Source organism: Rattus norvegicus, chromosome 18 (assembly GCF_021556685.1).
Source record: "Rattus norvegicus strain SHRSP/BbbUtx chromosome 18, alternate assembly SHRSP_T2T, whole genome shotgun sequence".
In the NCBI taxonomy this organism is placed as follows: Eukaryota; Metazoa; Chordata; class Mammalia; order Rodentia; family Muridae; genus Rattus; species Rattus norvegicus.
The window spans coordinates 30,836,005-30,854,174 of NC_141551.1; the positions used below are offsets into that span (position 1 = coordinate 30,836,005).

Here is an 18,170-nt window from a genome sequence, read left to right on the forward strand (position 1 = left end):
GACCATTACCTTGCCGTGTGAACCGTGAGCCTCAGTATTAAGATAAAAAAAATGGTGCCACCTAGGGAAAAAACTTGATTATTTTGCTTCCTTTAGCAAAGTCACTGAAATGTCTTCAAATCTACTCTCTCTCGTCTCTCTCTGTCTCTCTCTGTCTCTCTGTCTCTGTCTCTCTGTGTGTGTGTGTGTCTGTGCATGCATGTGTATATCTGTGTGTCTGTGTCTGTGTGTCTGTGTGTGTCTGTGTGTGTGTCTGTGTCTGTGTGTGTGTCTATGTGTATGTGTGTGTGTGTGTGTCTGTGTGTATGTCTGTGTGTGTCTCTCTCTGTGTGTGTGTGTCTGTGTGTGTGTGTGTGTGTCTGTGTGTGTGTGTGTGTGTGTGTGTGTGTGTGTGTGTGTGCGCGTGTAAGCAGTAGCTAAGGGACACTGTCCATTTCAATGTTTATTTTTTTTCTCTTTCTTTCCATTACTCTTATTTTCTTTCCTGAACAATTTTTGTTGCTACTGGTGTGAGGGGTGGAGGAAGAAGCAAAACAGAGCAGGGTTGAGAGGAGGGCAGGCTCCTTGCCCTTGCTCTGTTGTACTATGGCAGGAGGCAGGAGGCTAGGGCCATGCATAAGCATCTGGACCTGGTCTGATGTTTGTGGGTTTCCTCTGAGGCTTTGCTTTGGCATGGCCTACTACAAAGGTCCAGACTGTTCTGAGCTAAGCTGGCAAGTGGTTCTGAAGAATTAACTCAGGCCTACCCAAGCACAGAAGCAGGCAAATCCACCCCAGATGACACGACAGTACTGAAACAGGACAATATTCTGTGTTTTAACTTCTTTCTGCCCTCATTTTATTTGGAGAGGTTGTGTCCCTGAGTTCGGGAATCTGTACATGTGTGTGTGTGCCTTCATATAACATGCATTGACGAGCGCCTAGCGGTGCCAGGCGTGAGGAAAGTAGTGGAGATTAGGGCACACACAGTGAGGCACCCCGGAAGTTCAAATCCAGGGGATTCCGGATGAACTAGACATTAGATCAGTGAAGTGGAAGGCTTTTGGGGAGCCATATGACAAGTAATCCGCAGAGCCTGAGAGATGGCAAGGTGTCCTAGAGGGTTGTTCCTATTAGAACAGTAGAGAAAGGCTTGTGCAAAGTCCTGGGTCCAGCAAAGTCCTGGGTCCAGCAAAGTCCTGGGTCCAGCAAAGTCCTGGGTCCAGAAAGAGGATATTTCAGTCGAGGAAAGAATCCATCAGGGAGGAGGGAAGGTTGTGGCTAGAGCAGCTGGCAAATTACTTGGAGCTCTGTGGGCCTTTATTGGCAGGACTACGGGAAAAGACCAGACAAGGCAGGCTGGGCAGTGACATCATCAGATTCGCAATTTTTAAAAGGTCACTCTGGCTGCGTGGTAGACAGGTAGAGCAGGGGTGTGCACGCAGAAGCCCACATAACAGGTAAGAGAGCCTCCCATGCATGGGCGTGCTTGCCTGGGGCAAAGTCAGTCTTCACAACTGCCTGACAAGAATTTTTGGGGACATCAGTCCAGGCACCTTCTCTGAGAAGGTGGCAGCATGTCTTGGGAATGTGGGACTCAGATGTGAAGCAGCTGACTGAGATGAGACGTAATTATAGCTCAGGCGATGACACCCAGCAGAGGAACCAGCTCACCCTCTTGTGCCAGGCCGGGCACTGGGACCATTGTCCACTCCTCTTTTGCCCATTTTCCACTTGTGGGAGCCTAGACAGATGGCCTGTGCTTCAGCAGATGAGTGTGACATCCAGACCTCCCTTCTTTCCAGCCGCATGGTTCTGACTATTCTGACAACTGCTGTCATTGCCAGGAGGGGTATGGCCAGGGAAGCTACCAGTGCTCCAAATCCCTAGGCACTTCCGGTTCCCCTGGCACTTGGTGATGCCAGAGAAGATGGCTAAGACCACCTGCCTGACTTCTTTCATTTACTCTACAAATGACCATGGAGAATCTACTGTGTTCCCGCCCCATTCTCTGTTGGTGAGCTCACCTGCAGAGTTTATATCTTAACTGTTTCCTGGTCTTTGTATTGAGAGAAAACAGGTAGCCCAAGAGTTCCCTGCATCCCATCCATCAGTGGCTTCCAACAAGAGTGAACTTCCAGTTCCCAAATATGCCAACATTGCATTCACCTTTGATCTTGCTTTCCTGTTGGCCTAGACCTCTCTGTACCAGGCCTGTCTCCACCCCCACCTGCCTTGGAAGGACAGGGCTCTTGTGCTTCTCCCTCAGATGCAGAGGAAGCCTCCTGCTTGCCGTCTGTCTATTTGCATTAAGTGATAGAACCCCTGTCTGTCTTGCTCAGCTCTTAAACCCCAGTTTCTCACATAGGTCTGGCATGCAACACATGTTTAATAAATATGTTGGGTCATATACTATAAAAAGATCAACTGAAAATGGATGGACATCTTATGTATAAAGACCAAACTATAAAGTACTAAGAGAAAATACATAAGAAAAGGGCTTCTTAGCAGTGGTCTGGGGTGGGGGTGGGGTGGAAACATGGCTCAGTGGTTGAAAGCATCCATTGGCTAGTCTTGCAGAGTACCAGGGATCTGTCCCCGGCACCCACACAGTAGCTCACAACCACCCCTAACTTCAGTCCCAGATAATTCAACATCCTCTTCTGGCCTATATGGGTACCAGACATTTATATGATATATAGACATACATGCAGGCAAATGCTCGTACCTATAAAATAAAAATGAAGACAGCCTTGGGCCTGAAGAGATGGCGAGCAATCCCACTATCGAATTTATTGGAACCACTGTATTAAATAGACATCTTTATCTCCACATCTAGTGCCACCAAGACATTTTTATCCTTGCATCTACTGCAACTGAGGTTAGGAATCAGCCTAGATGTCTATCAACAGATGGAATACTCTTTAGCCTTAAGCAAAAGAAGAAAATATTGTCATTTGCATCAGGATGGATGAATCCAGAGGTATTATCTAAGCAGATAAGCCAGGTCCAGAGAGACACGTGGCACAGATCTTACTTCTATGTTGAACCTACAACAAGACAAATTCAGAGCAACGGAAGTGAGAGGACAGTGAGCCCATAGCTGTGGTTAGTCAGGCTGACTGTGCCGTGGAGCTCTGTTTGCAGTGTGGTGTCCATAGTTAATAATGGTGAGTACTTGGGGCTGTAGCTCAGTGATCCCAGATTCAATTCCCAGGATCATAGAAAACCAATGTCGTGCTGCACACCTAGCCCTTGGGAGGTGGAAGCTGGAAGATCATGAGTTCAAAGTCATCCTCAGCCACATGAGACCCTAACTTAGAAGGAAGGAGAACAAAGAACCAGACTTTAATAAGGAAGGAAAATGCAAGGGCTTCCTAATTACATTCCTTCCCATAAGCTGTGTCCAGTCGGTGTCCACTCATTTGAACAAGGTGGAAGCCGCTGCCATGCTCTGCTGATACATGCTTAGTGGACTTCCAAACTTGCATATGAGTGCACACGTCTCCCGTAAGGACAAAGATTAAATCAGGCGATCACAATTTCAGATATTAAGAACCGATTTCAAAAGGTAATACCTATGTGTATGCCTGGAAGGAAAGACTATAAATTACATACATATATTTGCACACACATGCACACCTATAGAATACATATACCCCTCAAAATATGATCATAGCCAGCACTGAATGGTAAGATTATAGCTAAGATACCTTAAACAGTGTATTTATTTAATATCAATGGTCTTATTTTTGTGTTTTATTATTATTATACAACTTATAAGGAACACTTTAATATAACCAGGGAAATTTTAATAATTAAAAAAAATACTGGATATGCCCCTTGCTAGTCCAGAAGTTAATGCCTTGAGTGTGTGCTGAGAGTTCCTCACTCAAGGCTCCCTCTAGGAAAACAGGGATCCCTCCTCAAATGACACCTGAACTTTCTCAGTAGCTGATCTTAAGGTTCTAATGAGAAGGGTGATTGCACAGGGCTGCCTTGCTATGCATTTAGCATAGGAGAAGAGGGTCTTCTTCTCAGTTGGTCATGTGACTTCATCTAACCCTCACTTCCTCATGCCCCTGCCAACATACAGCTGTGGTCGGCCGAATCTGCGCTTGTACCCTGCTTCCACAATGCCCACCACAGAGTCAGAGCCATACCATTAGCCTCTGGGCAGCAGTCTTTCGCCTGCAGACTAGCAAGTGTACCGAGAAGGGAACAGTGGACAATGTTTGTCAGCCTGTGTTGGCACAGCCCTGCAAGCCTGGCTGCTCTCATGTCCGCGGGCTTCTCAACCTTGCCTCCTGCTACATGAAGAACGGTGCTCTGAATTAACTGGCTCACCTGAAGTCATACAGCAAGAACTGTGCCCTCCAGAATGGCCCTAGGAGTACATAAAGATAAAAAAAGACTTAGAACATTGTTTCTCCTTACCTGCTGGCACATGGCAGGCTTTCTGAAGACCTGGGAGAGCCTTCAGAGATCAGAAGATGTCTCTGGCCAGGAATCCCCTAGGAGCCTGGCTGTGCCTGGTGCCTGCTTCCCTCAGGAGTGTGGGCTCTCTTTAAGCTGGGCCTCCTGGCTTCTCTGACTCAGACCGTCTTAGGTCATCCTGAGCCAGCCTTCTCCTCCCTACCTTCCCCACTTCTACCTGCTTCTCTGGACATTTGTCATCCTTCTTGACTGGCCAGCATCTTCAGCCCCGCCCGTCTTCATGGTTACCTCCATGCACACACCTCTGTCTCATCAGTCTCTGTCTCTGTCTGTCTCTGTCTCATCAGTCTCTTTCTCTCTGTCTCTGTCTGTCTGTCTGTCTGTCTGTCTGTCTGTCTGTCTCTCTCTCTCACACACACACACACACACACACACACACACACACACACACACACAGGTCTTGTCTGGGTGAAAGATGCCTGTATTGTAACTCGGGCTACTGTGCCTTCAAGTGACTCTCAGAAGAGCCTCAAACTTCTCTCTTCAGTTTGTTCTGTTTGCCTGCAATTCTGAAAGCCAGCCAACAGTTCCTTGTCCTCACTGTCTACCATGACATCCAGTCCTGTGGCTGCTGGTCCCCAAACCTCCCTGGATGGCTGTATTACATATTTTATCTCTTGGATGGGACATTTTACTGTACTTGCCGGTTTATCTTCCCTAGACTGGTAGCTGTGTGGCTGCTGGTGGGTTCTCTAGCAGAAAACCAGAGTACCTGGCACAAAGGCCCTCAACAGATGCCACACGGGCAAACAAGTAGCACATCCTCAGTATACACAGGGGGCTCAGAACAAGCCAGCATTTCAGATAGAGAGCCGGCCAAGCCACCAGCCTCCACAGCCCCTGGCACCACGCCCAGTCTGACTCCGGAGCACCCAGTGGCTTTCAAGCTTCAGCAGGCAAGCAAGTCTTCTGCGGTGTCCCAGGTGGGAGGGTGTGTGAAGGGGGCAAGTAACTCCCCAGGCAGTGCTTAGTGTTAAATCATGGCTTGCACTGTGGTCATCTCATGAAGCTCCCTGCTTAAAATGGAAAGTGGCATTACTCATGACGAAGGGCAGACAATAAAAAAGTCCCTGAGGTAGGGCCAGACACAATGGTGTGAGTACTCCTGGTGACGGATGAGTATATCGCTCTGAGGCAGGCAGTTCAGTCACAGAGGGCTTTGAGTTACACTTCCAAATTAGCTCATCACTCAGCACCTTGCTCTCTGGGGTGCCAGGAGACATCACGTTCCTCAGCTGTGGCAGGCTCGACAGGAGCAATGTCCCTGAATCAAGATCAGAAGGTGGGAACACTGGAGCTGGGTCTGAATCTCAGCTCTTGAAGTCCCTAACCCAACGATCCTGAGTCACTTATCAGCCCCAATCCCACCCTGCCCTGCACCCTCAGGTTCCTCATCTGTGAAATGGGTAAAATAACCATCCCTCCTCCAGGGTGGTTGGGATAAGTTAATCATAAAAATTGGTTGAAAACGTCTACAGCAATGTCTGGTTCGTGGTTGACATTCCATTGGTGGTGGCTGCCATTGTTGGCCATGTCCTCTTGCTGTTCTCTTCCCACATCCTTTCTGCTTCTCCATCTACACATTCTCCTCTTCCACATCTCTGTCTACCTGCTCTCCTCTGACTCTCTGTGTGCATACACACTTTCACTCCTCTGATCATGCTACATTGCCTGAAGGCCTCAGCTTCTACCTCTGCCATTCTCCTGAGCTCAGGCCACAGCCCAGCCTCCCTCCAGCCATCCCTCTTCTCTCTCAGGTACTCTCATTTTATAGAAGTCTGTCAGCTTGCATATCAAGACCCCACTACCCGATACCTACTTCTCACCATTGTTTCCCATTTCTAGAATGCGGGATCCAGCACAGCATGTAATAAAGTGCATGAGACTGGATAAATCTGGTTCTCACGAGGAGTGGACATATGGCATAATGCATCAGGCTTCAGCCTCGGGTCCCAGGGCCCTAGCAGAATGCTGACACCTGCAGGTAGACACCGAAGTGGGACAATGTCTACTTCTGTAAGAGCTGAGCATGGGGTGGCCTGGTAACAGTAAGAATAAAATAAAATAACAAAAAGCAATCTACAAATGTAGCATTTTTATTAGGAAAGAGTGTATTTTTCTAATAGGGTCATCAGTGGGTTCCTTAATTAGATTAATATTTTTCTTAACAAAAGTGTCATTTCCCTACAGCAGATGATACGCACTTGGGACACACATGCATTGAGACTTTTTGCATGGGATAGCTCTAGACACTGAACCAGGAGCACAGCCATCTCAAAGTCTTCTAAGGATTTGGAGATCTCCCCTTTGACGACCAATGACTATATGAAGCTGACGGTCACCTCGGGACAGAGCCTCCTTGTTCATGGCTCACTTTCTCAGCACACGGAGTGTGGATTTCTCTCTGTGCTGAGCACATTTCTGTATATCGTGGAGGACAGGGTCAACATAAATTAAGGAAGTGGGTCTAAGCCCCACATTTTAGGATTTGACCACCGTGGGAGATTGACATGCATAAATAATTCTCATAAAGAAAATATGGCACACCACTAAAGATGTAGATGTTCACTTGTGTCTTGAGACAGGGTCTCCCTGTGTGGCCTACAGTGGCCTGGAACTCTCACCCCCTTAGGTTCCTCAGTGCTTGTAGTAGAAGCATCTGCTACCACACTTCTCCTGCCATCTAGGTTTTATTTTGTTATTGTCTGTTTGCTGAGGCTCTCATAACCCAGGCTGGCCTTGAACTTGCTGTGTAATTGAGGCTGGCTTTGAGCTCCTGATCTGCCCACCTTTACCCCTTGAATGCCAAGATTACAGACGTGTTCCACACACCTACCTGGTTTATGTGGTCCTGGGGATTGAACCCAGAGATTCGTGCATGCTAGGCAAACACTTTACGGACTGAGCTGTATCATGCTCTCTAGGATGGTTATTTGAGGAGTAAGGTAGCTTGAGCTAGTATATATACACGGTTAGTGTTTCAAGATCCTAAGAGTGGCTGGCGGGTACATTGGGCAAGGCTCACCATATAATAAGAAAAGGCACCCGGGAAATAGAAAGGAAACTGTCCACGTTGAGGCGTTTATAAGTCCATGGGGCTGTGGTAAGTGGGAACGTGGGGAGGGGGAGCAGAGATCAGACACAGTCAGACTTTACATCCCATTGCCTGTTTGCACCTCAGCTTGGAAAGGCACTAATTATATTTATGTAACGGAACTGCTGGCTCACCAAGCTTTTCTTTGCCCAATATTTCAAATTTTAGTGACTGTTCTCAGTCCCTCTGCCTGAGACACAAAGAGCATTTCACCTCTTCTCATCTAACTCACCAGCCAGTTCTGTCTCCAAAGTGTGTCACAATTCTAACTTCTACTTTCTCTATGGCTGCCACCATGTCCCAGGCCACCTGCTTTCAATCACTATGCTCCTAGAGCAATTTCCTTGAGATAGTTTATGTCCCTTTGCTTGCTCAAAGTGCTCCCATCAGAGCTGGGGGCGTAGCTCAGCGATGGGATGTGTGCTGCATGGACTGCGCAGCCTCCGGGCTCTCTCTGCCTCCTTCATTCTTCTTTTTCTGCTTGCTGGGGGTGCCCCATCCACACTGCAGCTTTCCTTGACCTCCCAGTAACTAACAGTTGCTGTTCCCTTTCCCCCAAACACTGGTCCATGAGCCCCAGCCCTCAGCCCTTTGCTTGTTGACCCACTCGATGCTCAGGTGTCAAGTCTGATGCTACCACTACTGAAGAGTCCTCCTTGATTCTCAAGTTCCCAAGATGCCTCAGATGCCTCACAGATGACTCATATGCATATTCAATTTCAGAAGCCCTGGTCCACCAGAAGCAGAATTCCTGAAGGATAAATGCCATGAAGTTGGCAGGCTGTGCTTGTTCTGTCTGTAGGACAGAGGAGGAATGTCCCTCAGACTGAGGAATGTGGTTCTGAGGCCACAGCAGTCAAGAGGCAGTGAGCATCTTCACCATGACGCTCTTGATGAAACAGTTGTCAGCAAGGCCTTTTGTGGGTCCATCCTATCCTGGGTTGTTGCTTACTTGGACATGATTGTCTCCTTGTGTCACAACACCACTCACTCACATTTACTTCAGTAACTGCCACTGGCTTCCCTGGGCCTTCTTAAGACATTGGCCCGTTTAGATGGTTTCTTAACACAGCAATAACCAGCCAAGCAGACTTCAAGCTCTTCCTTGGCTTCTTTAGTCTCTTTCCTGCCTGAATAACTCAATACTTCTGTTTTCCCCTGAGCACCAACTCTGGACTCCCCATTTTCCTGCCTTCTTTTGTTTTTGCCTCATGTCTTGAGGAGGGACTTTGGCTCTGTCCTTCTCTGTCCAGCAGACAGGTAGGTAGGTTCTGCTCCTGCACGGTCTTCCCAGTGGTTTTGTGCGACCCTCTTCATACTTCCTAATGGCCTTTTCCTTTGTGTTTTCTCCACATGGAGCTGTTTGAGGCAAAGCTCTGTCTTCAGATCCATTCGAACTGTTTTTGCCTTCTTTGAACGTTCCTCTTGATTTTCACACCTCTTAATTTTCTCTCTCACAGCTAACCTAGAACTCTTACACAGCCAATAAATTATTGTGACAGCCCAGGCTGGCTTTGAACTTTCAAGCCTTTTCCACCTCCCAAATGCTAAGACTATAGGCATGGTCAACACACCTGGTATCCTATAACTGTTCTTGTCTAAACTCTTTCATAGTCAATATGTGGCCGTTTTATAACTTGACTCAGACCTTTTTTAAAAAAGAAGTTTCAGGTTGGGGATTTAGCTCAGTGGTAAAGCACTTGCCTAGCAAGCTCAAGACCCTGGGTTCGGTCTTCAGCTCAAAAAAAAAAAAAGTTTCAAGGTCACAACAAAACTGAGCAGAGAGTACGAGTTCTCTCCCCTGACCCCCAAAGCCTCTGTCATAGACCACCATCTACTAGAGTGGCACATTTGTTAGCCATGAACCTATACTGACAGCACATTGCTACCCAAGGTCCGGAGTTTACAATGGGCTTGCTCTTGGGGTTGTACCTTCTAAAGGTTATAACAAACATAATGACAGCTGTGTCCCCTCACAGTATCACATAGCCGGCTTCCCTGCCTGAAGAAAATCGTCCTTGTCCACAGATTTATCTAACTGCAGGTGACCATGGACATCTTTCTGCCTCCATGTTCAAATTTTCTCAGCCACATGGTAGGAATCAGACAGCCTGCAGTCTTTCCAGTTGGCCTCTCTCCGCTGTTTGTCTTTAAAATGCCTCCACGCTTTCTTGTAACTTGATCGCTCATGGCTTTTTTAGTGCTAAGTAATATTCTACCATGTGGACCTTCAGTATCTTTTCAACTCCGTTTCTGGGACTGGGTAGCCGGATAATCGGAAGCACAAGCTGAAAGACTCCACAGTAACAGCCATTACGGATATTTATTGACTGCTTTGTCCCAGGCACTCTCTGGAGTGCCCTTCATCACGTCATCCTTTTAAAGCCCATAATGTAGGTGCTATCCACAGTCTTACTTTACAGATGAGGAGTGAAGCACAGCGGTTAGATTATTGTTCAAGGTCACATGTCCAGGAAGGGGTCTTCATGGAACCTCAACCCAGAGACTTTGTCCTCAGGTCTGAAGACAGATGCACATTTTCACAATAGGGACATGGTCCAAGAAATGTGTCACAAGGCTGCTCTGTCATACAAACAACATAGACGCTACTTGGACAAGCTAAGACAGTTACAACATCTCTAGACTTTGTCATCTTCTGGGACCACCCTGTACCGCCCGTGCTCATCCCTGTGGAGCTCATGACTGCCTTTGACGTGTCCCACCCAAGAAGGTAAACAGTGTCCTACCGTCACCAAATGTTGCCTCTTACTAATGTCAATATTTTGATGTACGGCTATTGGAATTAATAAGGCACATTTCTTTTCTGATGAGAAAGCCAGAGTACCATGATGCTCAGAAATAACCAGTGCTTCCCCAGTGAGCTGTGGAACTGATGTTGTCAGCCGTGAGTATGAATGTTCGGCCCCACTCAGAGACCGTAGCAATCAACTACCAATCACTTGCCCAGTGGATTGACCTATTTGTAGGCATAATGACCCTCTTAAAGCACATGTGCCCCTCACAGTGCTCCCCCATGCTCCTCCCATATAGCATATTCTGCTCCCCAAATGAGCCAGCATGTGCAACCCTCAGAGTCTGAGTCTGCCTGTATTTGGATGGCAGCCATGTGGGTACTGCCTTTATCATTGCCCTGGCATAGCAAATACACACACACACACACACACACACACACACACACACACACACACACGCCCCACCCCAACTCCAGAGGTGGATTCAGCCTGACTAAATCTACTCACTCCCTGTCCCCTCCACTTCCTTATGCCCTGAATTTCCAGACAGAGTAAAAAATGGGTTCACATCAAACTTGTTTTCCTTCGGTGTAATTTTCCATTTATAGCTGTTCTTCTCTTGAAAGGCTCTGCCTTCCCATTGCTCGGTGTCCCTTCCCCCACCTTGGGATATTCAGGATAAACTCTTTGGCTTTTTTTTTTATTTGAATCTTGTGGTTAGCTGGCAAACCAGTCATTCATTCAGAATGTCTCCAGAAAAACCAGTGGTTACCTTTACAGACATTTATGCTAATTTCCATGGCTTCGGAGACCTCCTGGCCTGGTGCCCACAGATTCATGGGAACTGGTGAACAGAAGCATTAGACTAGCCTGCTAGGTCCCTTCCTGCAGGCTCAGCCTGGTGAATGGGTGACACTGAGGGGGTAGTAAGGCTCACCCATTCGGCATGGTGTATCTATAGAGGAAGGAGTGGACCTAGGGAAGAGAAGACCACTCTCAGACACACCCATTGGGGGTCCGACAGCTGACTTCACTGACCTTGTGTTTCAGTCATATCTACCTTCTTCCGGCCCTTTAGCTACTGCTGTAGTTTGAATGTGAGATGTCTCCCCTAGGCTTGTGTGTCTAAACATTTGGTTCCCAGGGGGTGGCTTTGCTTCCTGACTGCTAGAATATGGTCATCTGCCTCACACTTGATTGGTTGCCATGATGGACTGTCTTCCTTTTTAATCCCCAGGGCAAACTCAACCCCACCTCCCTTAACAGGTCTTTGGTCACAGTAATAAGTTATTAATACAGTTCTACTCTGTGGCCCCCCGCCACCTTTCCATTCTTCCTGTGCCTGGAACACTCTTTCAGCCAGTTCACCCAAACTCCCCCACCCCAGCCAGATTTGGCATTAAAGCTTGCAGCACCACCTGCCTCTCCTGCACAGCACTGCTCAGAATTCAGATGCTTCTTTTACTTGACTCATTTTCCAATTAACATCTGGCTGTCCCTCCAGACAGTAACTCCACGAAAGTGCTCTCTGGCGTGGCAGCCTCTCCTTGTACCTACCCAGGCGGTACAGAAGTATTGTTTGCCGTGTCTCATTCTCAGCCTGTGTGTGTTTCCTGAGGGTGGCTCCAGGCCTTTCCCTAGCACAGCGCTCAGCTCAATAAATATTTGGACAGTTTGACTGCATGAGCTGGGATTGATTGAACAATGTGGCTCAGAAAGGGCGGCAGAAATATTGGAACTTTTGATGAAACAACCCTGCGTTTCCAGATGTCTTGGAAAGTGGAATGGCTTTAGAGAGAATGGTAGCTTTCTTCAAAAGCCAAGTTTACCATAGCGAAGAGAGATAGCTCGCTGAGTTGTGGGCAGTAGACAAGTACACACAGTTTTCTCCAAGAAGTATCAGTATTGTGGTTGTAAATCTGTGAGCATCTGAGGTCCAGCTGGAGTGGAGAGTAAATCCGGGCAGATGTGGCCGATGACCACTTCTGTGCACTGCACTGGAATCTGGCTCCTCACAACCCTCTTCATCTCTCTCTTTTGCATGACATTTTCTAGCTCACCTGCCAGCACGGTCATCTACCGATCTACTGTCTTCTCTTCCGAGCATACTGAGGCCTGACTGGGACATCCTGGGTTAATCCCTCTGTCAGGCAAATGAGCCTCTGCATGAGTAAGAAAGGAGGAGGAGGCTCCATTTGTGCCTGGAGGAAGAGCAGGAGGAGCAGGGCAAGGTGACTAGGCAGCAACAGAGGGTTACAGGACTGTGGCTCACCAGCAGGCTTTCTGCAGTTAGTGCCACAGATTCATGCATCCAAACAGGTCCTCAGCTCTGCTCTTGGAGCTCCAGGGAAAACAGTTACTTGGAAAAGTTGCTTTTGTTCATGCTGGCTCTTCAGCCCCATCACAGCAGACCATGGGCCTGGTCCTTGGAGAACCACTAGCCTCCTTTAAGGATGCTATAAAGAAGCCACTTTGGAACTGTAAGACGTAACCTAGCAGTGGTTGAATAGTCACAGGTTAGGACTGATTGACACCCGGGCTCCAGTAAGCAGTTAGGATGTGTGTAGATTTTCAAGTGCTTGACAATAAAGCTCATGCCCAATGAGCATAAACAGTGTGGAAAGTGATGCTGTCCACAGCTTGCTGGCTGCAAAGATGGGGTCCTAGCACATTTCCTGTCACACAGTAGGTACTCAAAAAAACATTAATTCATGAAGACAGGAGAGCCGAGGAGGCCACACTATGTGTAATGAGTAATATTTTTCCCTTCCGCTTTTATTTCTAGATCTACTTCCTGTATATCCAAAGTTGTGGATTTTCTTCCTGGCCATTAATAAATATAAATGGAAATCTGATGGCTCTACTCAGATCTAAGGAGGGTATTTAAAAAAAAAATACAGTAGTCACCAAGGACTCAGCCCTGGAGAAGAGGCAAATCTCTTCCCACACTGAAAATATAGCACAGATATCGAAAGAGAACATCTTGGGGTCCCAGTGGCTCTGGTGTAAGAAAATCAAAGAAAGGTTCATTGATGTCAGTGCTGGTTAGAGAGCTAGAGGCTGCCTTCCAAAAAGATGACACTTTGGCTCGGTTGGACTGGGTTGGTGCAATGGGGCCTCAGGCCAGAAGAGGGCGCTCTCGGACAAGTGTGCTGCCTCCTGCAGGGCGAGCCAGGGGTCCTTTGCGCCTGGTCTTTGTTCTTTCTCTGAAGGCTTTTTGTGTTCTCTGTAGGGAGCGAAGAGGGCTTCCTCACTCTGTGCCAAAGATAATCTTGTGAAAACACAATTAAACTGATGACTTCAGGTGTTAAATACCAAATCCCAGGGATATAGTCATGTTCACAAAACATTTTAATAGACTTGAACCCTGAAATCTGTGAACTAACATGCAACACTCTTATCAGTCTAAAAATGCCACGAGGGGGCAGTGCCCCTTCACACAGTGCCTGGGCATGGGAGATAGTTTGACTGAGAAGGTAGACTGTCATTTTCTGTCCTTGAGAGGTGTTTCCATCTGGGACATATGACATCAGGTTAATCAGGGTTGCTTTTGCATAAATACATTGCCTTCAACCTACATCTCTATTAAAAAGGAAACAGTGCAGTCATCAAGTTGGAATATTTAAAATCCCTGTTTTCAGCCAATATATAGAAGCCTCTGTGTTTTTTCTTCCCTGCACGTTTCAGTCTCTGTCCTTCACAGGAGAGAGGTCGAATTTGAGGAGCTCTTTTGAGAAACAGAACACTTATGTGCAGAACCATGCCGAGCAAGGCCAGCGTGAGGAATTTCTCCTAAAGAACAATTCACACAGAAGCTCTAAGATGAGGGTATGAAAACCACCGCAAAGCTGTGTGCGGGAGGAAGGAAAAAAAAATACAGAAACCACGTGGCATCAGTAATAGAATGAGAAACCAAATTATTTAGCCAAGCACATGATAGACCCCTATGAGCATAGAGAGAATGGAATCTTGAGTGTGGAATTGTCTCATGGCTGCCTTAGAAATCATCATGGAGGGAACTCTGAAGAAATGAATTCCTCAAGGAAGCAGAATGAGCGGAGGAGAACTCAACTTTAATCTGGTTGCTCTCCATATCTGGACCCTCACCAAATCATCTCCAACCCACGAGAGGTTCACTAAGACTTCCTGGTGTCCGGATCCTCCCCACGGCACTATCACATTTTCTTTGCTATGGAAGGTCCCTGCCACCCAGTGAATCCCCCAGAATGCCTTACTCCCCTTCAGCTTCTCATCCGAGCTTCCAAAAGAAGTCAGCGTAATGGGCCCAGAACCTTGAATGCTACCCCAGAGGATCCTTCCTTCTCTGGTCTCCCCAATAACTTAGGCTTCAGGTTCTTTCTCTGAATGCCAGGCCTACCACCTGTTTCTCTAGTCACTCTATGAAGTATGGCAGCCTCAAGCACCTGCCTATGAAGTCTTTATCAATGTATATGTTTTCTCTGAGTGTCCTTGCCAACTCCAGAGACAATCGTGTCTCCTAGAGCCTGTCCTGCTCTTCACCCTAATCCCCCAGAGTCATACCTCCCACCACCTCCAAGGAGCATCCTTAGATAGTGTGCAGTCTTAAGATAATACTGTGGCCACCAAGGACCTATTCCTAAAGGGGGAAGCTCCACCCAACCTGAGAACACCCACCCAACCTGAGAACACCCACTGTCCCCCTTCTTGTCTCATCCTCTTGATTGATGGCAATTCAGGGTCTGCAAAGTTGCCCACAGTGCAGATGTGACCACATTTCCTGTCTCTGACTATTCATAGGCATGTGTCAGGATCCTACCTGACAAAACTTCCCTCTCTGCCATCATTGTCATAGCTCAGGACAATGAATTCTCAATGTACCAGCAGAAGTTACTTCTACTCCTACTCCTACTCCTCCCCCTCCTCCTCCTCCTCCTCTTCTTCTTTCTCCTCCTCTTCTTCCTCCCCTCCCCCTTTCTCCTCCTCTTCCTCTTCTTCTTCCTCTTCATACTCCCCCTCCCCCCTTCCCCCCTCCTTCTCCCCTCTTCCTCCTCCTCCTCCTCCTCCTCCTCTTCCTCCTCCTCCTCCTCCTCTTCCTCCTCCTCTTCCTCCTCTTCTTCTTCTTCTTCTTCTTCTTCTTCTTCTTCTTCTTCTTCTTCTTCTTCTTCTTCTTCTTCTTCTTCCTTACTTTGTCCACAGCCTTGGTAGTCTTTTCCTTCTAAACCACAGATCTGATCATACCTTACCCTTGATCAAATTTCCACTTTGGGTTTTTATTGCCTAGAGGCTAAGCTGGAATTTTACAGCTGGACTGGAATGAACACAGCAATCTTAGTTATTGAAGCAACAGACTAGGTACTGGAGATGAGTCAGACCTTAGAGATAGATGCCCTGTGGGATTAGCTTTTGCCTGTGCACTGAGCGGGACACACTGTAGCATGACTACATACACACACACACACACACACACACACACACACACACACATACACACACACACACATACGAAGGCACATGCACAGACACACACACTATCATCATCATCATCATCATCAAAGGACAAGAAAAGAAAAGCAGATTGTGTTTGGAAGATATTCTTTTTACTATCAAGGGACCAAATAGGAATAAAAAGTAAGATTGACAGGCAAGATTCCTGAAGAGTGACGTGCATGCCTTTCACGCCTAGACCAGAAGAAAGAGGAGGAGTAAGATGCAGGATGCAGAGGGCCATTTTCCCGGGATCTGTATGCACTGGTTCCTGAGGGGTGGGAGGTTTTTTTTTGACTGCGCTCCTCAGGGGATAATCTCCTGGACATTTGAGTTGCCAATGCCTGGCACAGAGTAAGTGAAAAACCTGTAAGATGAGAAACTGGATGGGTGTGTGGATGGAGAGAAACATGCATGCCTGGGTACAAGTATGTGGGCTGAGCTCAGCATGGTGTCTTTTAGGGACAGTTATAAAACCAACAGTGCTGAAGCCTTGAGGCAGACAGTATTAACTTCTTTGCGTGTGGAAGATGGCCGAAATAAGCTCTCAGTCTTGCTACCACGTTGGTTAGTGTGTGTGTGTGTGTGTGTGTGTGTGTGTGTGTGTGTGTGTGTGAAATGAGTATGTATTTTACCAATGGAAGTATTTTTGTATTTGTCTTCAAGGAACAGCCCTTACTTAGAGTGCTATGGGTAACTTTTCTTCTTTCTTAGCAGAACAGAGCAGCTCAGGGCTCAGCCTCTTCCATTCAATCAAATGCTGGCCCAGTCTTTTACCCAGATCCTGGGATGCCTCACCAAGGCATCAGTTTCTATGTCCATGAAGTCTGTGTGGCTACATCTGCTTGCAGAGGATTTTGTGAGGTGAGCTGGCCTAGCATTTGGGACAAGGTAAGGTCGTATAAGTCTTTAAGCTTGTGTCTTTAAGCATTTGGCTTTCTGAAAGCTTGGCCACCAGAGACAATAGAGACACATACTTCAAGCTAGTTTTGATAATCAAAGAGGAGCACTTTTTTCCCCTTTCATTTTCTTGGGAGCTGGGGGAGTTATAGTCTCTTTTGACTGTCCCTGGAAATGACTGAGGGCATTTTCATTATTTAGACATGTCATCTTATCAGCAGAGTGGACAGGGGACTGGGTGTGGGCTAGCTGGTGAAAGTCAGATCCTTGGGCTCTCTGTATAGCATGACTGCGTTTCTTGTACCCAGGCTATTCGGTGGCTAAAACACCTTGCCTATCATACATCTTCGTAGGCCATGTGTTGTCCCCCAGACTTCTCCAGCTTCACCCTCCCTGGCCCTCAATGGTGATGGGGGAGAGGAGTCAGGGGCCCTCTGCCTCTTCAAAAGAGAAGAACTTGTCTTCCAAGGCTCTTGCTCCAGGCCTCAGCCTGTCTTAGTCTGCCCATTGCTCTGCCTTTATGACTCAAACCGGGGCTGTTGGTCTCTCTTGGCTGTATTGGGGCTAAGGGCGGCTCCTTGGCTGACCAACTCTTTCTGGCTCTGGGCCTTTCTTTCCCCACCCAGGAGGTCTGCCCCTGACACCACTGTAGGGTCACTCCACAGTGGCCTCTGGCTCACATCATCACAGTATCAGAGTACACCCACTCACCAGCTAATATACCCGTTCAACCTAGCACTCCCTGCGCCCCACAGTTTGGGAGGGTTTTGTTTAGTGTGCTCCTAGCTCATCATGATGCTTGTGTAGCTGAAGATGACCCCTGTCATCTCTTGTCTACAGTCTCATCTTTGGTTCTAAACTTCAGAAGCAGGTAGGCATTCCCCTCCCCACTGCTCCCAAACTGACAGGAACTCCAGCTTGTGGCTGTCAGGTCTCATCCTCACCCTTGCCGTGTGATAAGAGAGTGGGAGCCATTTCTCAATTACCTGAGCTGAGGGCAGTGCCCACAGGTCTAGGCAGTTGAGCCAACCATCTTCTTCGTTTTGTGTCTCTCGTTTTTCTCTGAATAGCCTCCATCTGAGAGGGCTGGGACGCCATTTATGAGCAGTGCAATGGGAGGTATGATGAAAGTCATTGTTCATCTTGGTAAAACATGCCTCTCAAGGAGCTGTAGCTAATGGAGGAGTTGACACCCTGCAGGTATTGTGCCATAAACCCCAGTCAGGACCTGCTTCACAGACATAATTCTGACATTCTTATCTCCACATGCAAAGATGCTTACATCTTTAGTCAACGAGGAAATGCAAAGCCCAAAGCCCTGTACCACATCACACCTACTAAGAGGACTTCAAGGGAAAAGTATTGACCAGGATGTGGAGGAAACAGAGCTCTTGGACTGTGCTGCTCAGAGTACAAAACTGTGTGGCCACTTTGGAAAAGGCTGGCAGTTCCTTAAATGGTGAGGCATGGGTTAGCATATG

General features: G+C 47.4%; 1 protein-coding gene across 4 annotated transcripts in view; it reads right to left on the reverse strand.

Annotated features, from left to right (window-relative positions):
• Fgf1 (fibroblast growth factor 1) overlaps positions 1 to 18,170 on the reverse strand; it is an 86,254-nt gene that overhangs the window by 34,318 nt on the left and 33,766 nt on the right. The window contains exon 1 of one of the 4 annotated variants that reach the window (XM_087592181.1): positions 4,417 to 4,520. The exons of the other annotated variants lie outside the window; for them this stretch is intronic. The gene's annotated coding sequence lies outside the window, so the exon portion shown is untranslated. Of the gene's footprint in view, positions 1 to 4,416; positions 4,521 to 18,170 lie in introns of those variants that run through there. 4 annotated transcript variants of the gene reach the window in all.